We start from the raw sequence: 15,794 nt of genomic DNA, 5'->3' as shown, positions 1-15,794 counted from the left end.
CAGAGCATTTTCTTATTCTGTGAAAATATATATAAAAAACATTATATCACCTTGTTATATTCTTGGTTCTATCTTTCGATGTCCTAACAACTGAAGTTGCTCATTCATAAGGTTCTCCTTGGAAAGTCTCTGCATCCTTTCAAATCCCTTTACACTTTTGCTGAAGCATGTCTCCCAGGATCATCTACAATATTCTGTATTTCAGTTTTACTTGGAGATACAGTGTGGAATGAGTCCTTCCAGCCTCCCTAGCTGCACCACCCAGCAACTCCCCGGCAACCCCCAATTCTACCCCAACCTAATCACCAGGCAATTTACAATGGCCTATTAACCGGATAACCAGTACATCTTTGGACTTGTAGGAGGAAACTGGAGCATCTGGAGAAAACCCACACGTTCTACGGGGAGGATATACAGACTTCTTACAGAAGATGCCAGGCTGCACTTTGATTCCCCCGTGCTGTAATAGTGTCGCGCTAACTGCTAAGCTACCGTGTCGCCCCAAGGGATGCCAATAATTTATAAAGTTCTTTTCCTTTATAACTTATATTGCTATTTATCCTTCATTTCCCTCTGATTCCATCTCTCCCTGTGGCTATGTTTTCACCCTTCCTTTCTGATTCCAAAGATCCCCAACAGTGAGGTTGAATAGCTCAAGGTCCCCATTTTACTGAAGTCCAAGTGCAACGAGGCATTGAACTCTTCTTCCGCTCCCACTGCCTGTGTACTCTTTACTTTGGTCATGAGTCCTCACACTGTAGATATTTCCCACTCCACAGAATTCCTGAGCACCTGGATCCCCTTCTCTGGCCTCCTACTCTCTGTATATCTCTTCATTGCTAACTGCTGACCTGATATCTACTGTCTTATTGCCTTACAGGATTCCATTCCATTCTCCAAGTTCTTCTGTCTCTGCAGTATTTCCTTTGATACTGATACCTTCCTAACCTCTGCCATTTTTGACAGAAGCCTCGATCACCTGCCACCTATCCCATGAATCTCTGTTTTTACCTCCTCTCTTCATGGACAGAGCAAGACTTAATTTCTCTGATCCTCACCTTACACACACCAGCCTTCACACAAATGGGTTGCCCTTCACAGTTTCAGCCAGGTTCACTGGGAGTACACTATAGGCACATCTTCTCCTCCCCCTTCAGCAGTTTGAAGAGACTGTTCTCTTCATGACTCAATATCCTCTCCTCCCTCCCCACCAAACATCCACCATTTTGCAGCACTTTTCCAAAGATCTTACAACTTTTACACCTTTTTGTTTATATTCTGTCTCTCTAACTCCACTTGCCTCCTAACTCTCTCCATCTCATCATCTTCCCCCACTAAACCATCAATTGCAGGACCTCTACAACTTACCCGAAGGTAATCATGGTCTCATTCCTTTTATCCCACCTGTCTTTCCCCACATCCAATGAAAATAAATTCGCTTTCTCTCTTTGCCACTTCCAATGAAGGATCTCTGGTCTGAGACGCCTGTTTTTCTCTCCACAAATGCCATCAAATGCCATTTTACGTTTTTATTCGATGTAAGCTATAAGTATTTAAACCATTTATCATCTTGCTCTGCCTCCTTAAGTGATTTACGTGCATGGACTGGATTTAAACCCACGTTATTTATAGTACCCTTAACAATTCATTTAACTTGCTTACGTCCATTTTATTACTGTCTACGTCATTCTCACCTACAAACACCTACTACATAATGACGTCTTATACCATCTGCAAACTTTATACGTGAAAGTCTTCACAACGAAGTCTAGCTCACTCATAAAGACTAAAAAGAATAACGAACCCAAAGCTGAACAATGGTACACTATCTCCCCGTCTGAAAGGTAACACCCACTGATGTGTCACTGAGCTAACACTACATCTATACAGTCATGTTCCCTTTTTGTGTTATAGGCTTCTTTCTTCCTTCTAAATTTTCTTTGTGGCATTTTGTCAAATGTCTTCCAAAAGTTCATATATACAAAATCTAAATCTCTGCCTTATTTAAATGTCTCTATTACTCCATGAAAAATTTAACTTAGTCAGTCACAGCTAACTTAAATATATCTACAGTATAACAGCATTTTAAATTAACCCATTGCTTCCCAAATTAAAGTTTGTTTGTTTTCTGATAATTATTTTCAACAATTCAATTAACACTGATATTGGAGTAACTGACCAGTACTTTCCCGACATCCCATTTTAGTGAAGAGCTCTAAAACATTAGAAACTTTCTGGTCCACCTTTATAACTTCAATTTCTTACACCATTCACTAGAGTCAAAGAGATTGTCCAAGAAACAATGTGCATCAACTTTGGGCAAAATGAAACTGTCTATATTTTGGGTCGAAGTACTGCGTTGGGGAGAAGAGACAGCTAGTATAAAGAGGAGAAGGAGACTAGCGAGAAAGGATTCTGAGGAGATGTGTAAGATGACAGGCAGGTAGTAGTCAAGTAGGGGAGGTGGGTGGATATAGAGTTGGAATACTGCGCCAGGTGAGTGATAGATGGAGGTAGACAAACAGAAAGAGGGAAAAGACAAAAAGAAACAGATGGAAGAAAGTGGAAGAAGGGAAGTGTGAAGAAAAATAGAGGGCTATGGGTAACCCTAGGCAATTTCTAAGGTAAGGACATGTTTGGCACAGCTATTGTGCTGTAGGTTTTCTGTGTTTCTATGTTTCTATGGGAGGCAGATGTTGGAGGAAGTTAAGTAAAAACCACAAAGCCCTGCGAGCTTTGTTCTTACACAGCACTTTGCTCACCACCACCCAGTCACCTAAACAGCCTCTCCAGGTGAGGCAAAGGCTCACTTACATCCCCACCTTCTAGTTGTCAACCATTTCAATTCCCCTTCCCATTACCAGACTGACCAGTCCCTCCTTGGCCCTCTCCACTGCTAAGATTAAGTTCAACTTAAGTCCAACTTGAACTGGAGCCTGGATAGACCACAACCCAATAGCATGAATATTGAGCTTTCCAAAGTTAGGTAGTCAACCCCCCCTCCCCAATATTTTTTCCTTTTTCTTCTTCACCCCATCCTGCTCCCCCTTCTTCTTCTGATCCTCTGATACTCACATTTTTGTCCCCCTTTCCACTCTAACCCCCCCCCAACCCAAGCCAATCCTTCAGCCATCTTTATCCCATTCCCCCTCCTTTCTCCCATACTGTTTTCCCCCAACCCCCATACTTACCCAAATCTCGTTCGGGAAGTGCTTAGTGTATCTGCCTACATCCTTCCAGCAGCACTTTCCAATCTTCATACCCCACTCCCCCTTCTTTCTTTTCCCCTGTTCCTCCAACTATTACCTGCTAGAGTCTTCCAGCTCCACCTTGATTCACCTCCCTACCTGGCACTACCTACCTGCCATCTTACACCCCTCCTCCATCAGCCAATCACCTTGGCTTCTCTACTCGCCACTTGCCTTCTCTTTATACTACCCATCTCACCTCTCCACTCAGTCTGGATGCAAGGTTTTGACCCAAAACGTTGAACTTTTCTTTCCTTCCGCAGATGCTGCCTGACCTGCTGAGTTCCTCCAGCACATTGTTTGACGTTCCAGATTGGATCATCTGTAGCTGCTTGTGTCTCCACGGATTAGTCAAGTCTAGAAGCCCCAATGTGGTCACAGTGTACTTCCTAAGGCAGTCTTTGCTGATCCTGCCAAATTCTCAATGACCAAAATACGCATACTTATGTGTCTGATGACCCTGTTGTGGATTCTGCATCATTTGTCCATGATTGATGTGCAATCAAGTCATGTGACCAGTCTTCGCTTGTGTGTATGGTGTGTGTGTGTTTGTAATTCTCCCACAAGGTGATCATTTGAAATCCTAAGGGTAAAGTCGAGATGTGTCATGTCAGAAGATCATGGAAACAGGACTAGTAGGGATGGATAGGACAAGGAGAACATCTCTGAGAAGGTGAGACTAAAGGACATGCCATTCCCTCTGGGTAACTGCTAACAAGGTTTTAACAAATCACCAGTAGGAAAGTCCTACATTTACTCACAGAACACAACTGCTATTGTACAACATCAGAAGAGCTCCTCAAACCTAAAAGGACATCTTTGTTTCATTCCTAAATAAGCAAAGGAGCCTTCTTTTTCTTTCTTTTTTCTTTTATTTCTAAATCTTTTTATTAATTTTCAAATTCACAAACATAACAACAATAATAGTACAAAGAGATTGGGATCACATTATTGGTAAATAACATATGTGAATAAAAGCTACAGATAACAGAAGTGCACTAAGCCTCCCAAACTGCTAATGCAGTTAAACGTGATAAAAAAATGAAAAAAAAAGTCAAAGAAAAATGCCAAATCAAAGAAAAAACAAAAAACTAAACTAAACTAAACTAAACAAAGTTCAGCTGCTATGTTATATTGGATACAATCATTAATGTCATTAACTCCACTCCTCTATCCATATATTTAAGGTTAATAAAAAGGAATTGGAAAAGGTCAATTTACATCATATGAAAATATTGAATAAATGGTATCCAAGTTTCTTCAAATTTAACCAAAGGGTCAAAAGTGACACTTCTGATTTTTTCTAAATTTGAACAAGATATAGTTTGGTAAAACCACTGGAATGTAGTAGGAGGATTAATCTCTTTCCAATTCAATAAAATGGATCTTCTAGCCATTAATGAAACAAATGCAATCATCCGATGAGCTGAAGAGGATAAATAACTATGTTCTATCAATAGTAAAACAAGAATTGCAGTAATAGGATGAGGTTGTAAATCAATACGCAAAACTGTTGAAATAGTATCAAATATGTCTTTACAATATTTTTCCAAAAGAGGGCAAGACCAGAACATATGAGTCAAAGAATACTACGCTACCTACTTTTCCAAATTCATATCCAAATAACGTCACAGAAATTTTTTTTAGATTTAAACCCTTATCAGAAGGGTTTAATAGCAACTATTTATGATATGATTATGAAAATACAGCCAGGTATATCTGATAAAATTCAAAATGAATGGGAAAGGGAACTTCAACTTTCTTTATCCTATAGAGAAATGGGAGAAAATTCTCCAATTAGTTAACTCTTCCTCTATATGTGCTAAGCATACGTTGACATAGTTTAAGGTGGTGCATAGGGCCCACATGTCTAAAGATAAGCTAGCTCATTTTTATTCTCATATAAGTCCTGTCTGTGATAGCTGTCATTCTGCAAAGGAGCCTTCTACATTATGGAAAATAACAATGGTTACAATAACAATACAACTAGGAATTTGTTTCACTTGACCTTTCCTTCATCAAATCCTCATGGATGACCTTAAAGCACAGGACATGTAAAGGTTGTGGGCTCCAGTAATAACTTCTGAACCTAAAGTGTTCCCAAAAATGTGTCTGTAATTCAAAAGGTACTTCTTAACAATTGCAATTGCAAGAGAAACAGGGCCAGGACATGGGTCTTCAAATTGAGGAGATTTAACATATTTGTTATACAAATAAATTTTGCATTATGCTTTAAGCCTTTCATTTTGTTCTGTGACATAGGTTATGCGTCCCCGAGTACAAATAAGGAGGATTTTTTGAGCTTTAGTACTTGGTAATTAGTAATTGGTAATTGATTTTACTATTGTCACATCTGCTGAGGAAAAATGCCACCCGTACAGATCATTTCAACACATCAGTACGTCAAGGTAGTACAAGGGAAAAGCAATAATGGTATGAAGAACTCAATGTTACAGAGAAGGCACTGTCCAGACACACAATAGGGTGTAATGCCATGATGAGGCAGATTGTGAGGTCAAGGGCCATCTTAACTAACAAAAGACCCATTTAATAGTCTCATAATATAAACCCAGGCTGGACGATAAGAAACCAGGTTGGAAATGCATGTCCTTGGGATGTGAGAAGAAACCAGAGGACCCAGAGGAAGTTGCTCTTGTGCTTGATGGTACATGCTTTTCAGACATAGCTTTCCCTTTTGCACTGGCTAGATTGTGGTTAAAAACATCATATTCTTTATAGGTCCATGATATTCAATCCAGCTATTAAAGTTATAACTTTTGGGACAACTTCTATAGAAACTGTTTCAACCTTACGGAATTGAGGACATCCCATTCTATTCCAGCAGGGCAACCTAACAGCTTCTTACTTCACATGTGACAAAATGTTCCATAAAACATGAAAAGGTTTCCCTAAATGCACCATCTGCTTATGCAATGAATCACGCAAATAAGAAACACTCTAAATTTAATCTGGTTTATTGTGAGCTAGTTTAGATCATTTAAGAACATGTGGGTGTGCTCAAGTTGATTGCAACAGCTCTATACTCAATAGCATAAAATCTAGTTTCCCACATTTTGTTATTATCCTTTGTTCTCAGAATCAAAGATTTGCATGTGACCTTGACCATGATGCTAATCTATGTTAACTAGACTGAAGTATGGAAAGTAGCAATCATAGCAAGACATTGATGGAAGTCTGAAATAAAAATAGAATACTGGAAGTTCTCAGGATCAGTAGAGTGAGACACAGAGTCAATAATCTTTCTTTATTACTGAGAAAAGTTAGATAGCTAGCATGTTTTAAATTGCAGAGAAGGGCAAATGAAAGGGTTGTCTATGATAGGGTGAAGATCAGAAGAGACGAAGTGTCAAAAGTGGCAGCGGTAACAACTGAGTGAAGGTGACAAAGGTTTGTTAATCACATTGATGTCTAGAAGAGGCATAAATAGAAGGAGACAAATATAAAAAACAGAGAAAGAGAAAGACAGTGCCTTAAGTGTAAGAGACAAACAAGAGAAACAAAAAAAATACCTGCAGATTCTGGCTGCATAAAACAAAACAGAGATTGCTGGAAATATTTAGAAAATCAAGCTCCTGTGAGAGCAACAGCATTAATGTTTCAGGTTGATGACCTGTCATTAGGATTGATCAGTTCTGATATGACCTAGATCGGCAGGTTGCCTGAAATGGTTGAATTCAGTCATATTATACGGAGGACTGCATCGTGGCAGGTTGGAATGTGGCCTTAAGCTGGAAGGAACTGCATGTCACTGGGATGTGGGAGGAAATCAGAGCACCCGGAGGAGATGCATGTAATCAGCTTAGTCACAGAGAGAAACTGCAAGTCCAGACTGAGAGCACACAGGATTAGGATTTAACCCGGGTATGGAGTGCTGTATAGAACTACTCACTGTTTCTCCACTCCAAGTACATCAGCTAAACAGGGCTATTAGCAAAGGAAGCAAGAGCAATTATCTGCAAATAGATTTGGTTGCACACCTTCCATAAAATGTCAGCACTTGAAATCTAATCACCAACATTCCTACCACTGGTTGCCCAGTAAGTCCACTCTATCCAAAATCCAGCCTTTCCACATTCTTGATCACTTGACTGGATGATTAGTATCATTATGTATGTAATGCCCTGGCAAAGATTTTTACTGCTATGCTGTAGGTATTTCATATTAGCAGTTCCATAACAGCAGTCTGTTCTGCTTTCAGCCTCTTTGGGTTTGAGCTGAAATAAGGGGCTTTTTTGTTCAACTTAGGAATCTGGTGTCAGCCAGTCAGGATGGTGGAATTGAGAGAAGGTGCTGGGTGGAGAGGTTTTGTGAGGGACATTGGGGTGGGTCAAAGTCTTTTTTGGTGGGAGCTGGGAGAAGACAGGAGGGAAGATGGGTGATGATGCCGTCCCTGTTGCACAAGGTGCTTTGTGCAGGTGAATGGCCTCGAGGAGGAAGGGCCAGTACTCCCGTGGGAGAGCCTGTTTGTTCAAAATGGATTTTGAGCGACATTTGGAAGGAGGTGTGCTTTCACGCAGACTGAGGGTCCAAGCGTGTGAATTATAGACAACTTCAAGATGAGCTCCACATTTGACTGTTTAATTATTATGGGCCCTTTTCGTTTTTTTCCCCTTTCTTTTCTATAATAACTCTTTGGTTAAGTTAATATTCATAAATATACTTTCTTTGTAATTGCATGCAGTGTACAATCTGTTATTTCTTGCCGACGGGTGATTGCAGGGGGCAGAAAATCACACAGCATTCACACAAACTGGGGTTCAGGTGGGCGAGACACCCCAACCTCACGGGACCAAAGTTGCATACACCCTGGATGTATGGAGCCTGAGAAAGGCAGGTTTCTCACCGCGGAGTCCAGTGGCTGTTAGCAAGGGGCTAACAAGATCCATTTCCAGAGATGCCCAGTAAAAGGGGGTTTCGTGTAGATCAGCATCCCATCTCTGATACTTTTCACTACTCGATTCTTAACCCTCACCAGGAAGTTAAACATCCATTTCTGCAAATTCCAGAACAATCTGGGAATGTGAATACTCCCATGTAAACATGAGTAAATGCATCTTAATCCTCATTGTAGAGAAAATATTTTTAATGGGAAGAAAATACCTTATTTAAGAAGGCCTTTATCTGTTGTCCAATATCAACTAATTGCAAGAAACAATCTGAATAATTTTATGTGTAAAATATCAGGGATATTCATCTATTTGCACTTGACTTGTATATCAACATACACAAACTATTTATTCATTTAAAATATGTGACTTTGCCATATGTTTTCAGTTTGTTAACCTATTTTTCAGAACCTAGTTACCATTCAACATAATATTTTACGTTCTGAGGTACATCGCTGTTTTTGGGAATCATTAATTTAATGATAAACTGACAACTTATTTAAAACAGAGTAATGGTATAACGGGTGCAACGCCTACTATTGAACCTGGAAATGCTGCAGAGCATTGGGAACGCCACAGATAGTGACAGAAGTCAATGATTTGATTAAATGGACTTCAGCAAGGCCTTTGACAAAGTTCCACATGGAAGGTTAGTTAAGAAGGTTCAGTCGTTAGGTATTAATGCTGGAGTAATAAAATGGATTCAACAGTGGCTAGATGGGAGATGCCAGAGAGTAGTGGTGGATAATTGTTTATCGGGATGGAGGCCGGTGACTAGCGGGGTGCCTCAGGGATCTGTTTTGGGCCCAATGGTGTTTGTAACATACATAAATGATCTGGATGATGGGGTGGTACATTGGATTAGTAAGTATGCCGATGATACTAAGGTAGGAGGTGTTGTGGATAATGAGGTGGGTTTTCAAAGCTTGCAGGGAGATTTATGCCGGTTAGAAGAATGGGCTGAACGTTGGCAGATGGAGTTTAATGCTGAGAAGTGTGAAGTTCTACATTTTGGCAGGAATAATCCAAATAGAACATACAGGGTAAATGGTAGGGCATTGAGGAATGCAGTGGAACAGAGAGATCTAGGAATAACAGTGCATAGTTCCCTGAAGGTGGAGTCTCATGTAGATAGGGTGGTGAAGAAGGCTTTTGGAACGCTGGCCTTTATAAATCAGAGCATTGAGTACAGAAGTTGGGATGTAATGTTAAAATTGTACAAGGCATTGGTAAGGCCAAATTTGGAATATTGTGTACAGTTCTGGTCACCGAATTATAGGAAAGATATCAATAAATTAGAGAGAGTGCAGAGACAATTTACTAGGATGTTACCTGGGTTTCAGCACTTAAGTTACAGAGAAAGGTTGAACAAGTTAGGTCTCTATTCATAGTAGAGTAGAAGGTTGAGGGGGGATTTGATCGAGGTATTTAAAATTTTGAGAGGGATAGATAGAGTTGACGTGAATAGGCTGTTTCCATTGAGAGTAGGGGAGATTCAAACGAGAGGACATGATTTGAGAGTTAGGGGGCAAAAGTTTAAGGGAAACACGAGGGGGTATTTCTTTACTCAGAGAGTGATAGCTGTGTGGAATGAGCTTCCTGTAGAAGTAGTAGAGGCCAGTTCAGTTGTGTCATTTAAGGTAAAATTGGATAGGTATATGGACAGGAAAGGAGTGGAGGGTTATGGGCTGAGGGCGGGTAGGTGGGACTAGGTGAGATTAAGAGTTCGGCACGGACTAGGAGGGCCGGAATGGCCTGTTTCCGTGCTGTGATTGTTATATGGTTATATGGTTCAAATTGTTTAAAAAAATCAAGAGGAGTGGAAAGAATAATTTGACTAATGAAAATGTTAATAACTTTTTCCTAGCAAAGTAAAATAATATTTGTCAATTAATTCATTCACTTTTACATGTAATATAAAGTTTGCCGTAATATTGTCAAATTTTAATCATTCCATCCCATCCCAGTTTGGCTTAAACCTAATTGTAGGCTCCGTGATTCATTAATATGCAAATGTCATACTCCCTGCAACTACAAAGCAATGCTGCTCAGGTGGGGGGAGGGGGGGATTGACGTCAACAGCTTTATACTTAGCAAAATGACTTTCAACCAAGTGAAGTGATCATTGCTTCCTTGTGCCGTCACTTTGCATTGACAGCCCGTCATTTCCAGCAGTGTGGTATTTTTATTCAATATTATATATCCTGTTCATAATTATGTGATGAAATAACAAGATCTACAATAAGGTTATTACTAATTATTTTTTGGATGAAGGGTAATTTCCAAATGCAATGCTACTGCTGCAGAATGTATTGATATCTGCCCGTGAAATAGATAATTAACAATATACACTTGATCAAGTTGGAGCTGTAGGCATATCTTTTTTTAAAAAACTAATTATTTCAGAAATAAATATTACAATTCAACAGGACCAAATAATTTGTTGAAAGCTGTCCTTCAGTCTTCACTTGCATGCTGTAGTGCTTCTGGTAATCAGTTTTGGCAAATCACATATATCCACATGAACAACAAAAATAATTCTTATCATTCTTGTCACTGTGATGATGCATTATTTTAGCGTATTCCTCCCGAGTAGGTAAAGCTAAAGTTGTAGGTGGTCCATCCAGAGATCATTATGCTGAGAAACAATTGCCTGTTTGAACCCTCCCGTTCAAATGACCATTAATGATGTCTATGACAACTGGAATTGGTTAATTGCCTGCTGTTTGCTGAAACATTAACAATAGTCCTTATTAACCCCGTCTATACAGTGATCAAACAAACAGTACACAATATCATAAGCAGTGGGCGTTCATTTTTGACAAGACTGTATCATTCCCTCAGTCAATTGACCCAGGTGATCAAAACTGGGTCACTGAGGTTTAGAGAAGGGCATATGCCAGGAGCAGCACCACTCACGAAGATGATGTGCCAACTTGGCAAAGCCGCGATGCAGGATTACACAGTGCTAAACAGCAAAAACAGCATGGAATAGTTGGAACTAAGTAACGCCATAACCAGCGGATTAGATCAAAGACTGTAGTCTTGCCACAACCGGTCATGAATGGTGACAGGCAGTTCAACAGCTAATGGGAATGGGAGACTCCAAGAACACCCCCATCCTCAGTAAGTTCCTATAGCTTAACTGCTGAAGACAAAGCTGAAACATTTGAAACCACCTCGACTTCCTCACTTGCAGACCCCAGTCAGTTCTGTTTGGTAACAGCATCTCCACAATGTCCATCAGCACAGGTGCACTGCAAGACTGTATGCTTAGCCCCCTGCTCTACTTGCTTTACACTTTACACTTATGACTCCAGTACCATAGTTAAATTTGCTAAAGACACCACTGCCATAAGCCGAATCAAAGGTGGTGCACATAGGAGGGATATTAAAAATCTGGCTGAGTGGTGCCACAACAACAGCCTCTCGTGCAATATCAGCAACAGCAAGGAGCTGATTATTGACTTTAGGAGGAGGAAAGCAGAGGTCCATAGGCCAGTCCTCATTGGGGATCAGAGGTGGAGAGGGTCAGCTTCTTTAAATTCTTTGGTGTTACCATTTCAGAAGATCTGTCCTGAACCCAGCATGAAAGTGCAATTATGAGGAAAGCACAGCAGCACCTCTACTTCCTCAGAAGTTTATACAGAGTTGGCGTGACATCAAAAACTTTGACAAACTTCTATTGATGCGTGGAGGAGAGTAAATTGACTGGTTGCATTACAGCCTGGTATGGTAACACCAATACCTTTGAATGGAAAATGCCACAAAAAGTTGTGGATAAGGTTCAGTCCATTACCGGTATGGCCCTTTCCACCACTGAGTACATCTCCACAGAGCATTGTCACAGAAATGTAGCCCAGGAATGCTCTCTTCTCACTGCTGCGATCAGGAAGAAGGTACAAGAGCCTTGGGACTCGTACCACCAAGTTTAGAAACAGTTACTACCCCTCAACCACATGGCTCTTGAACCAAAAGGGCTAACTTCACTGCCCCATCATCCAAATTTGTTGCGCTCTGCACGATATCAAGGAAGAGCTGAAGCTTGCGGTGGCTATCATTGCACGTGTCTGTATTCCACCATCTCTATTGTCACCCTAAGCTTGATAGCATTTGAGTGACAATCGTGTTAGAAACATGTAGATACGTGGAATTCCTGTACTTAATAAATAGAAATTCCTGAACTTCCTATGTTCACTTTGGATTGTTTGAAGACCAGTCAGCTGAGGATACTGACACTAACATTAAAATGCTGAGTACTAGAAACTGAACCACTGACGCTATACCATAAGACAGAGGAGCAGAATTAGGCCATCTGGCCCATCGAGTCTGCTCTGCCATTCAAACATGGATGATCCTTTTTTTCTGTCTGCTCCTCAACCCCATTTCCCGGCCTTCTCCCTGTAACCTTTGATGCCATGTCCAATCAAGAACCTATTAATCTCCGCCTTAAGTACACCCAACGACCTAGCCTCCACAGCTGCACGTGGTAACAAATTCCACAAATTCACCACCTTTTGGCTAAAGAAATTTCTCCACATCTCTGTTTTGAAAGGGCATCCCTCTATCCTGAGACTGTGCCCTGTTGTCCTAGACTCTCCCACCATAGTGAGTACAGACCCACAGTCATCAACCGTTCCTTGTATGGTAACCCTTTCATTCCTGGAATCATCCTTGTGAACCTCCTCTGGACCCTCTCCAATGTCAGCACATCTTTTCTAAGATGAAGGGCCCAAAACTGTTCACAATACTCAAGGGGAGGCCTCACCAGTGCCTTATAAAGCCTCAGCATCACATCCTTGCTCTTGTATTCTAGACCTCTTGAAATGAATACTAACATGGCATTTGCCTTCCTCACCACTGACTCAACCTGCAAGTTAACCTTCAGGGTGTTCTGCACAAGGACTCCCAAGGCCCTCTGCATCTCAGATTCCTGGATTTTCTCCCCATTTAGAAAACAGTCCGCACATTTATTTCTATTACCAAAGTGCATGACCATCCATTTTCTAATATTGTATTTCATTTGCCACTTTCATGTCCATTCTCCGAATCTGTCTAAGTCCTTCTGCATCCTACCTGTTTCCTCAACAGTAGCTGCTCGTCCGTCAATCTTTGTATCATCTGCAAACTTGGCAACAAAGCCATCTACTCCAGCATCTAAATCATTGATATACAGCATAAAAAGAAGTGGTCCCAATACCAACCACTGCAGAACACCACTAGTCACTGGCAGCCAACCAGAAAAGGATCCTTTTATTCCCACTCACTGCCTCCTACCAATCAGCCAATGCTCTAACCATGTTAGTAACTTTCCTGTAATACCATGGGCTCTTAACTTGGTAAGCAGCCTCATGTGTGGCACCTTGTCAAAGGCCTTCTGAAAGTCCAAATATACAACATCCACTACATCCTCTTTATCTATTCTACATGTAATCTCATCAAAGAATTCCAACAGGTTTGTCAGGCAGGATTTGGGAACCATGCTGACTTTGTACTATCTTATCATGTATCACCAAGTACTCCATCACCTCATCCTTAACAATTGACTCTTAACATCTGTCCAACCACTGAGGTCAGGCTAACCGGTCTATAATTTCCTTTCTGCTGCCTTCCTCCTTTCTTAAAGAGTGGAGTAACATTTGCAATTTTCCAGTCCTCCAGCACCATGCCAGAGTCCATTGATTTTTGAAAGATCATTTCTAATGCCGCCACAATCTCTAACGCTACCTCTTTCAGAACCCTAGGGTGTAGTTCATCTGGTCCGGGTAACTAATGTACTTTTAGGTATTTCAGCTTTTTGAGCACCTTCTCCCTTGTAACAATAACTGCACCCACTTCTCTTCCTTCACAAACTATAACATCAGGCATACTGCTAGTGTCTTAATCAGTGAAGACTGACACAAAATACTCATTTAGTTCATCAGCCATCTCCTTGTCCCCTGTAATTATTTCTCCTGTCTCATTTTCTAGCAGCGCTACATCCACTCTCATTTCTCTTTTATTTTTAACATACTTGAAAAAACTTTTACTATCCACTTTGATATTATTTGCTAGCTTGCTTTCATATTTCATCTTTTCTCTTCTAATGATTTTTTCATTGCTCTGTGTATAACTTGGAGGTGAGCAAAAGAGAGCATCCTGTTTTTGCACTCCTGTGTGGTTTGCTCTGGCATAATTGGTAAACATAATTATAATAATGCAATACTTTCCCAAGTATGCGTCGTGGAAAAGTTTAATTGTTTTATAAACTATTTCATGCAAAGCAGTCCAATAGAAAAAACCCGAGTTATTCAAACACAAAAATCCTCCACATGAGAAAGCTGTTTGGTTGTCTTATTTATTATAACTTTATGTTTTAACTTGTCAGATTAGTTTAGTGCTGATTTTTTCATTCAGCATGGAACAGATGTTAAAGCATTGAAGGTTTGCAAATATGGTTCAATAAGATAATTTTGTGACTGACACATTTGAGTTATGAGTTAAGATTAGTATCAGGTCAGAGAAGGGCAACCAAAGGTCTGGCTGAAACATAGAAAATTATTAAGGGTTTCAACAAGATAAGCATGAAAAAAAAACTTGTATCAGTCATAGGGCAGGTAATTAGAAGATAAGAATTGAAGATTTTCATCAGAATAAATTGGAAGGTCTTTTACAAGCAAGTAAGACTGTTAGCTTCTCTGCTCTTTGCCCAATTCAGCAAATGCTCATCTCAAGATGACTCATTGAAATCTGTTTAAGGACACCAATCGTGACCTTCTTGTCTTTGGCAGGCTCCAAATTTATTGTCCTTGCTTTTGTGTTTTTTTTTGTTCAGTTTGTGTTTGTTTTAAGTTATTATTATAAGTAATTAGCAAAATTGAGCCTCTTCAATTATTAATAAAAATAGAAAAGCTGAAGGTATATAGCATCAACTTGGAGTCTCTGCAACAATACCTGCACCTTTGTGTTTGCACACTTCCACCCATCCTTTTCACTATTCTAAAGTTTTCTTTTCCGAATTATCCTGTTATATCACTGATTGGCATCTTCTACCACAGTTCCTAAATAACTGTGGTATATTAATCAGTATCTAAAAGCTGAATTCCTAGAGTCAGTTGCACAATTGACTTAAGAAAATACTTTTTTCCAAGTGTAATTTTTAAAAACTGCAAATGTTTAGAGTAGACTTTCAGGGTGTTTTTCTTCAGTATTATCGATTATAACCTATTGCCTCTTTTCAGGGCGGCAACTGGAAATTTATGGATACCTGTAATATGTAGATGATGTATTTCCAGTCCATAATGAGCTTTCACACTTCCTGCCCAACATGTTAGAAAAATAAAAGAACTGGTTCTGTTAATAGATTTTCAAAAGTAATTGTGTTGACATATTTGAGTTGAATTATAAATCATTTCCTTAGAGACTGAAAATGTATAAAAATAAAACCTGAGGTGATCTATTTTCCTATTTGGCTTAATCCGAACACTACTATTTGAGTAGAAGTGGGATTGGAGGCAGGGGCCACCATGTCAAAGTGTTTCGGCAGATATCTCCTGTCCTAATGTTTCCCCAACTTTCTTTTCTCAAAAGTTGATGAACTTTTAGAATTCTTTGTATAAGATGGCTGTAGAGGCTCAGCCATGTTCGTTCAAAATAGAGA

This window comes from Hemitrygon akajei, chromosome 5, assembly GCF_048418815.1.
Source record: "Hemitrygon akajei chromosome 5, sHemAka1.3, whole genome shotgun sequence".
Lineage (NCBI taxonomy): Eukaryota > Metazoa > Chordata > Chondrichthyes > Myliobatiformes > Dasyatidae > Hemitrygon > Hemitrygon akajei.
Note: the sequence above shows the minus strand (reverse complement) of the source record.